At 41.0% G+C, this 8,349-nt stretch overlaps 1 protein-coding gene across 1 annotated transcript in view; it reads left to right on the top strand.

Moving 5' to 3' along the window:
* Positions 1-4,486: 4,486 nt before the first annotated feature.
* LOC127586984 (fermitin family homolog 3-like) overlaps positions 4,487-8,349 on the top strand; it is a 45,918-nt gene continuing 42,055 nt past the window's right edge. The window contains exon 1 of the mRNA XM_052045050.1: positions 4,487-4,808. The gene's annotated coding sequence lies outside the window, so the exon portion shown is untranslated. The remainder of the gene's footprint in view (positions 4,809-8,349) is intronic.

Raw genomic sequence — 8,349 nt, 5'->3', positions numbered from 1 at the left:
TTGTTTCCCTTGTTCAAAATCACCCAAGTCTGTCAGATCTTGTTATTCCATTGTTGCAAGTGGGAATACTTTATGGATAAGATAAATATAATTTTGAGAAGTGGCAAATGTCTTAACATTCAAGTACAAGCTTTTTATAGGAAATAGAATATTATGAGGTTTAGCATCATTGACTAGTGTTCCCAGTCCCACCATTTTCCAATTTAAGTTCTGAGGAATAATGGCACTTAAAATTTTTGTGATGAGTATTACAGGTTGAAACTCAGGTCTGGCATTCTGTGGTCAGACAACTCCTACGGTCTGGCATGTTTTTAATCTGTAGTACTAATTAACTAATTCCAACCCAGATCCAAGTACTGATCTGTAGCTCAATTACCATCAAGTGCAACTTCTGCAATCTCAGCAGTCAGCATTTCTGACTTATGGAAACTTTGGGGTACAAATAGTTTTTGGAACCCTTGTGTAACCTACAAAGTGTCTATACTTAAAAAGAACAGTTCTCCTGCTCAGAGTAGGGTGATCAGGGACCAACTTCTGTGGTCCAGTACCAGCCTGATCCCAAGTGTGCTGAACTAGAGAGTTTCAACTTGTATCAGTTTCCAATGGGAGGTCATTATTGATCAGGAAATTTAAGCTGCACTAGTTACCTAAATGCAGTTGAGATAAACAAGAAACTGTAGGTGCTGGAATCCAACAAACAATCTACTGGAGAATATCAGTAGTTGAGTAGCATCTGTGGGGGAGGGAGGAATTGTTTGTTTTTTGGTTCAAGGCCCTGCATCAGGACACAGTTTGTTGCACCTAAATGCAGTTGGCTTGATTTAAGCTGCCATTTGTATTATCTTCTACAAGAAGCATTGTAGCAATTTGCCACAGCTCTGGCCACCCACCTGGGACATTCTCTCTCCCCTCCTTTTCCATCAGGTAGAAAATACAGGAGCCTGAGGGTATGTACCACCAGACTTAAGGACAGCTTCTACTTCTGTGATAAGACTATTGAATGGTTCCCTTATACAATGAGATGGACTATGACCTCACGATCTACCTTGTGACCTCGCACCTTATTGCACTGCACTTTCTCTGTAGCTGTGACACTTTACTCTGTTCTGTTATTGTTTTTACCTGTACTACATCAATGCACTCTGTAGTAACTCAATGTAACTGCACTGTGTAATGAATTGACCTGTACAATCGGTTTGTAAGACAAGCTTTTCACTGTACCTTGGTACAAGTGACAATAAATACCAATACCAAACCCTCAACAGACATCTAATGCCATAACTCTCATGAATGTCTATCACTAGAGTTGGTGCAACTGGATAACCATTTTGGTTATGCCATTAAATGATAAAGACTGGGCAAGAGAAAATTCCCCTGCTCTTCCATCAACTTGGGCCAGTAGATAGGGCTTCATTTTGATATCTCACATGAAGAATAATATATCCCACAATGTAGCACTTTGACATATTCCAAGAACATGCCCCACCACATTCTGGTATAAGTATGAGGATAGTTCTTGCAGGCACCCACAGTTGACATTAACACTATCACTGGCCATCCCACTTTAACCAATTAGCATCCTCATAAAGACAATGAATTGCAGAAAAAAAAGTTAGTGAGAAGACTCTACTAATATACCAGGAGAGGAGAAATGATGCCTCAAAAATATCACTGTTAGTGGGGAAAATCTTGCAACAGGAGCACAGCTTACTGGTTGCAAAAATTACAGAAAAAGTTTGCTGGGTAGGTGGTGTATTAGCAATGGGCCCACGTTGTTCGGTGTGTGTTTTAACCATGAACTGGATGAAGGCAAGACAGGGTTTAGGAAATTAGTTAGGGAAATTATTTACTCGTATTGGGTTTTTATGCAGATTGTTGGTAATGATGGATTGCAGAAGACAGTGTTTTTGCTCAGATACACAGGGCATAACCATACTCTTATTAAATCAGTCTATGACAATAACTATAACATGCATGTGAATATTAGGGCTAGAAAAACATTGTTATTGCGGGACATCTGTTTGTGCCTGTATGATTCCAGAGACCAGCTCTGTACAGTCAGCCCATCCCATTCGAAGAGGTATCTGGCTGCCTCCTTTGCAGAAGAATCAGAAGACAAAATTTTGGGATTTTGCAAAGCTTCAGACCAACAGATTGCATTTCCTTCCGTAGCACAAATGCTTGGACGACGTTTTAGGTCATTCCTTTGGCAAAGAGGACTAAGAAAGGAAATCCAGAGATTGGCAATTCACACGTTGACTGCCAATATGGGTTACAGTAAGGATGCATAAAATGCCAGCATTGGAGGAGAACACCGTTTTTGTAGAACTGGAGATTACAGAGATGAAAAATAATGGAACAGCAGAGGAATTTGAAAACCAAAATAAGAGTATTAAAATCAGGGCATTAACAGTGAGAACAGTGTAGGAATGGTGTATGTCAGCTAGGATGTTGAATGAGCATGGCAGGGTGGAGGCTGGCAAGGAAGGTGTGGGCATAGTTCAGCCTAAAGGTAACAAAACCTTAATTGAGGGTTTCTGCAAAAGATGAACAGGGATTGACGGTTCCAAAGAGGCAGAAATAGCAATTTAGTTGATGGAGGTTAAACTGCAAAAGCCACCAACAACTGCAGTTTTATACAGGGATTTGTATAAAGAATGACAAAAATGAATCCTCTGGATCTCCTAGCCTGTCCCATGCTATCGTGACATGCTGTACATCACAATAAAAGCACTCCCTGTCCCAAAAACTACTTGATCTCCCGGGAGATGAACAGATGCAAGTAAAGAAAACTAATGAGATCTATTCTTTAAAAAGTAAAATGGTGCTGAATGTTCAAAACTGTTTCCTCCCACTCTACACAATTGGACAAGTTAGAGTTTCCAGGGATTATTGACCCAAAACAAGATATTACCTTCTCTTGCATCCAGCCAGTTGTGGCTTTCTTCCATATCCATGCCGCCCTATGGTCCCCCATCTTGTCTCAGAATTGTTCCCATATTTATAGTGGTTGTTAGCTAGATCCACATCCCCCCAATGGGAAATGCTGTGTTTTCAGTCTGGTGTCTTGCTCTACTGCCTGAAAAGTCTTCAGTCATAACTGTACATGCAGCTTTTAAGCGTAATGGGAACATATAATCATTCCCATCATGTCAGGGAGTGGACCTGGGGAAGGGATCGGCAAAAGTGACCATAATCACCACAATTGTGAATGGGCTTTTGTGGAAGAAGTTCAAATATGGTGAATTATGCCCTTCCCCTAACCTCACCCCTCAACTAAGTGCTTAAACAGTTGTGTTTGATCATAACATGCAAGCAACCAGGCTGATTCCCCTGTCAATCAAGCTTGGGGCCCACAATGTTACCTGAATGAGGATTTTATGCACTTTCTTTATTCATAACAATCCTCCACCTGCTGCATTTTCTTACTTTTTTTTACTTGCTATTGCTGGAAGAGTTTGTTGTATTTTGTTTCCTCTAGTCTAAATAGATCAGTTTACTGAGTAAATTGAATTGCTTTTTTTAGCTGGCCACCCAAACTCAAAGGCTGAGCTAGTGTTGACAATAAATAATCTGCTTAATGCTAAATGTCAAGAACCTTCTTGGAGCCCAAAATTAGCAAAATCTCGCCACAATAATTTATTTGATCTAGGGCGTGGCCAGTTTTGTGGATGAAGTTGACCTTTTAATAAACCAGCCCAAAAGTTGACAGAATCTTGGTTTACAGTGAGCGTTAAGGACCACTTGGAATTCCAGGATCTTCTGCTCTTATTCAACTGCTAAAAATCTCATTGTAAACACAAGACGAAATGTATGAACAGTCACCCCCTAAGTGTTTTGTGAAGTCAACATTATAGTGGGTTTGAAATGTTATCTGTCAGTGCACTACCTGTATATAGTGTCATTGGCTCATCCGATGCAGAAATCCTTCTCTGTCTCGGTATTACTTCGAAGGCAGTCTGGACAACCACCTACCTTTGAATTCATCCCAACAACGTGTTATTACCAGAATTGGTACTGTTAATGTTTCAGTGCTTTCTCTTGCCCAATAAGCATATTACATCACGCCGGGGACGGCTACTCCCGTTTGTGCACGGACTACAAACGCTGATGGGAGATAGTTCAACAGTACATGTTGAACTATGCCACAGAACGTACATGCCACAGCTTCTAAATTAGGGTAACCGGAATTCTTAATAACCCCTTACTGCATGCCCAGACGAGGCAATTCCTTTTACAAGTCCCAACCTCTACTGAATTCCTCAAGTTAAAAAAAAGTTTTAAACGAATTTGCTAAGAGAACAAGTGGCTTTAAATGGGCGGCCAAATGAGGGCAATATTTCAGTGGCCACAGACGAAAAGACAGAGACAGGAACTACACCCAAGTAAACTGAGTATGTTGCTTCATATTCGGAGCCACGGGACGTCTCTATTATTACGCACTCGCAAGTTAATTCATTTGTTCGCGGAATATACATCAACAGGTATTTTCCCAGTGAGGTGAAGCAGTCAGCTCTGCCCAATGAATGCATTGTGTTGGGTTCATCGTGATGCAGAGTGTAGTCACGCCGGGACTTCAGGCCGAGTAGGGGTGTGTGTGTGTATGCGTGTATTTGTTCAACAGCAGAAGTGTGACACGATATTCTTACTCAACGGAAACTGCAGTTGAAAGTCGGTGACGCCCTACACCGCAACGAGCCAGGAACACAAGGGAGAAGTTTAATATCGACGCCGATTCCGAGCAAAGGGAATTTACTGCGTTAACCTCTAACAAGTGGCGAGAGGACTACCGGATTCCGTATTAACTGGTGAGGGCCACTTCTATATGATTTTTTTTTACCAGAGTGATTTCCGTCGTCATTGTGGCTGAGGAGACGTTATAATTCATAAGTTATGTAAAATGAGGAATGGAGACTGTTACAGCGCAGGTGTCCATTTGGCCCATTGAGCCTGTACTAGCTCTTTACAAGACTTACCTGTCCCAAAGCCTTGCTAATTTCCCACCTTCAAGCGTTTACCAAATTCCCTTCCACTCCTATTACGCAGTACATTCCAAGTGATGTTAACGTCCCTTCACCGATCGCCTTCACTCCTTGTCCTTCTGGTCTCCGACCCTCCCGCCCCCAGAAACGGTTCCCTCCCAGTCTATCAAAACCCCTCGTGCCTTCGAACGCCTCCATTAAATCTCCCTTTAACCGTCTCCACTCTGAGGAAAACAGCTCCAGCTTCTCCACGTAAAGTATGTACAGATAAATACAAAACTTAAATTGGAATTTTATCATCCACCGTTTGAGGATTGTGTTTTTATTCCAACTGGTTTTAAAATACCTATTTACATTAGAGTAGAGGAATAAATTTGTATGACCCACTCCCGTTCTTTTGTAACACATCTCCTTGAGCCTGTTATAAACCAACTGCTTAAATATTTTTCTCCACTTAGCTTATTTTTAAAATTAGTAATTTTTCTGTTATTGCTTCTTTAGCCATATCCTTGGGTAGTTCAATAGCTATTTTGTGGGGGCTGGGTAGGGAAGAACAGATGAGATTTCTTTTTATGGTGTCTCACAATGATGTCCTCTTTTGGTTACGATCCCATTACCTGACGGTGTGATTGAGATCCAAGAACCGTACCGGTATAGAATGAGGAAATGCATTCCTTCTCCATCACTTTGGGGGCAGTGCTTTGTGCTCCCCCCGGTCCCATTTTTTGGAGCAAAGTACTACAGCAAATTGGTGGCAAATTTGGCATGGGAGTCCTATCTGGCTGGGGAGGGGGGCTTTGTGTAACAGATTTTCTTAGGATAATTTTATTATGAGATCCCCAACTTCCACTGTAAAAGTTGAAAGCTTTATTTAATGGGTGCTCAGCTTGGGTCTATTGTGATGGTCAAAGTGAGATGAGATATACTAAAGTTTCATGGTGTTGGGATAAGATGAGTGAGTGTAAAAGAGGTGCTTGAGTCTGTCAGGGTGCAAGATTCCCTTGTTCCAGTGTTCACCCAGTTAGTCTCCTTTCTCCCACCCTTGAGGTCATCCCAAATTTGCTCCTCCCTGTCTGAGTTGGTGCTTCTGTCACCATCCCACCACTACCCATTGTGCATGAAGACCTTCCTGCCACTGCGGTGCCTCAGATATAAAACTCAACTTTGTGTTCAAATGTTTCATGATCTCATCCCTCCCTATCTCTGTTATCACCTCCACCTTCAAGTTCAAGTTTATTATCATGGCCATACATACCCAAGGTATAAATGCCATGAAAAATACCCTTTTGCATCAGCAGCACAGTACATTGCAAACATGACAAACATAGATTACATTAAGTTACGTTAACATAAAATAATACATAACTTGCACAACACGATAAACAAAAATAACATCACGACATTAGTGCAAGTTGAGGGAAATGTATTCCAAGACAGAATTAGGGTTTTTCAGGTCGGTAGTTCAAGAACCTTCAGTGCTATAACTCTCCGCACTTCTTCATCTCTTGCATGTCCCAAATTCCCATTGATCCATCATTGGCAGCTGTTCCTTCAGCTGCCTGAGCCTCACGGATTCTGTCCGTAAACCTTTCTCCTCCTTTTAAGATCATTCCTGTCCTTGTATCTCCTTTTTGATTTGGTATCAATTTTTGTCTTTATTTGCACTTGTAAGACGTTGTTCAATGTCTTACAACAATGAAAGATACCATAAGGAACAAGTTGTTGTTATATGTGGTCTCTTGACTGTGTTTTGTATTGGAGTAATGGCTAGAGGGTCATGAATTGTGCTTTAAGTAGGCTGTGGAGAACTGTTGATATTTCCACTACATTGTAACCAATAAAGATGATGATATGGCTTGTATAGAAACTGGGGTCTATTGAATCTCTCTGTACCACAGGCTTCACCAACCTTTCTGATTAAGACAATTTTAAGTGATTCTTTTTTTAATTGGATTACTTCGTTTACAACACAAGAAGCTTTCAAGTTTGGAAAGGCAGCAGACAAAAGCAATCAAACAGTAGCAGTCAGATTGATGATGAGCTTTCTTAGTTTCTGAAACTACATGTGCTGACAGATCCCTGTTCAACAGCTTCCTTCAAGTGTGAGTAAGATAAAATTTCAGACAACTTCCTTTTTAAGTGACTTCTGGAAATATAAATGGGCTAACACGGCCTTCTATCAAGTTAGACGTGCCTCCGTTATTATTTAGTACCTGCACACCCCTGCCTGCTAAATCATAGGCTTTCAAAATAGCCATGAGACTCTTGCTCATCCTCCCACTGCCCTGTCATTCCTCCTCCCCCCCCTTTCCCACACTCCCTACCCTTCTCTCCCCTAGCCACATTATGTTTACAGCACCTTTTCTTCTCCTAGATGCTACGTCAAAACTTCTCAAATGATTATAAAACATCCATGACAACCAATTTTAGTATGTAATTTTAATATAACCCAAAAAAAGGTGGGGGGGGGGGGGGGAGGCTTTTAACTACATTTTGAACCTGAATCAAATAGAGAACATTTTACCCATTGTCTATGGTGGCTCCTTTTACAGCTAATTATTCAGCAGCACGTAAAAAGTAATTGATTAATAGAGTGTAGATCATAACAATCGTGGTGTAGAAAAGAAATTGGCCCATTATCTTCAATGTCCTCTGGTTATCAGCCCTCCATTTACTGAAAACAGTTTCCCTTTGCTAGTTTTAAATGTTTTATTTTATAATTTCTGAAACTTAAGTGAGAGACATTTGGATGTACTGATGTTCAAAAGCTGCCATGTTTACTTCCTTACCAAGGGTTTATGGTTGCAGTGCATTTGTTATGTGAGTCAGAAGGTAATCAGTAGTTAATTATTACCAGCGAAACTAGTGCTCCAGACATCAAAGTTAAAAGGGAGATTATATTTATCCTAGTGCTGTGGACATAGCCTACGTATTGAGTAAAGTCCCAGACAGAACATCATAAGAAATAGTCCATTCATCCACTCAAGCCTATTCTATCATTCCACAAGAGGCATGCAAATTAGAAGCAGGAAGCCTTCCGGCCTCGGTGAGATTGCAGCAGGTCTGATTGTAACCTCAATTCACATTCCCATCCACCTCTGACCTTTCACCTCCTTGGCAGATCAAGTATCTATCTATCTCCCTCTGCCTTTTAAAAAAATTCCAAGAATCTGCCTCCACTGCCATTTTGAGGAAGAGCATTCCAAAGATCATGACTGATCCTCAACCGCCATTTTCCTGAATTATCCCCAGATCCCTAATTCCTTTAATGTCCATAAATCTATCAGAGTGTTTTGAATGCAATCGGTGACTAAGCTTCAATAGCCCTCAGAGAATTCCAAACATTCACCATCCTCCGCGTGAAGAA

The sequence above is a fragment of the Pristis pectinata genome, chromosome 38 (assembly GCF_009764475.1).
Source record: "Pristis pectinata isolate sPriPec2 chromosome 38, sPriPec2.1.pri, whole genome shotgun sequence".
In the NCBI taxonomy this organism is placed as follows: Eukaryota; Metazoa; Chordata; class Chondrichthyes; order Rhinopristiformes; family Pristidae; genus Pristis; species Pristis pectinata.
The sequence above is the reverse complement of the archived record's forward strand: the minus strand, read 5'-3'. Positions and strand labels throughout refer to the sequence as shown.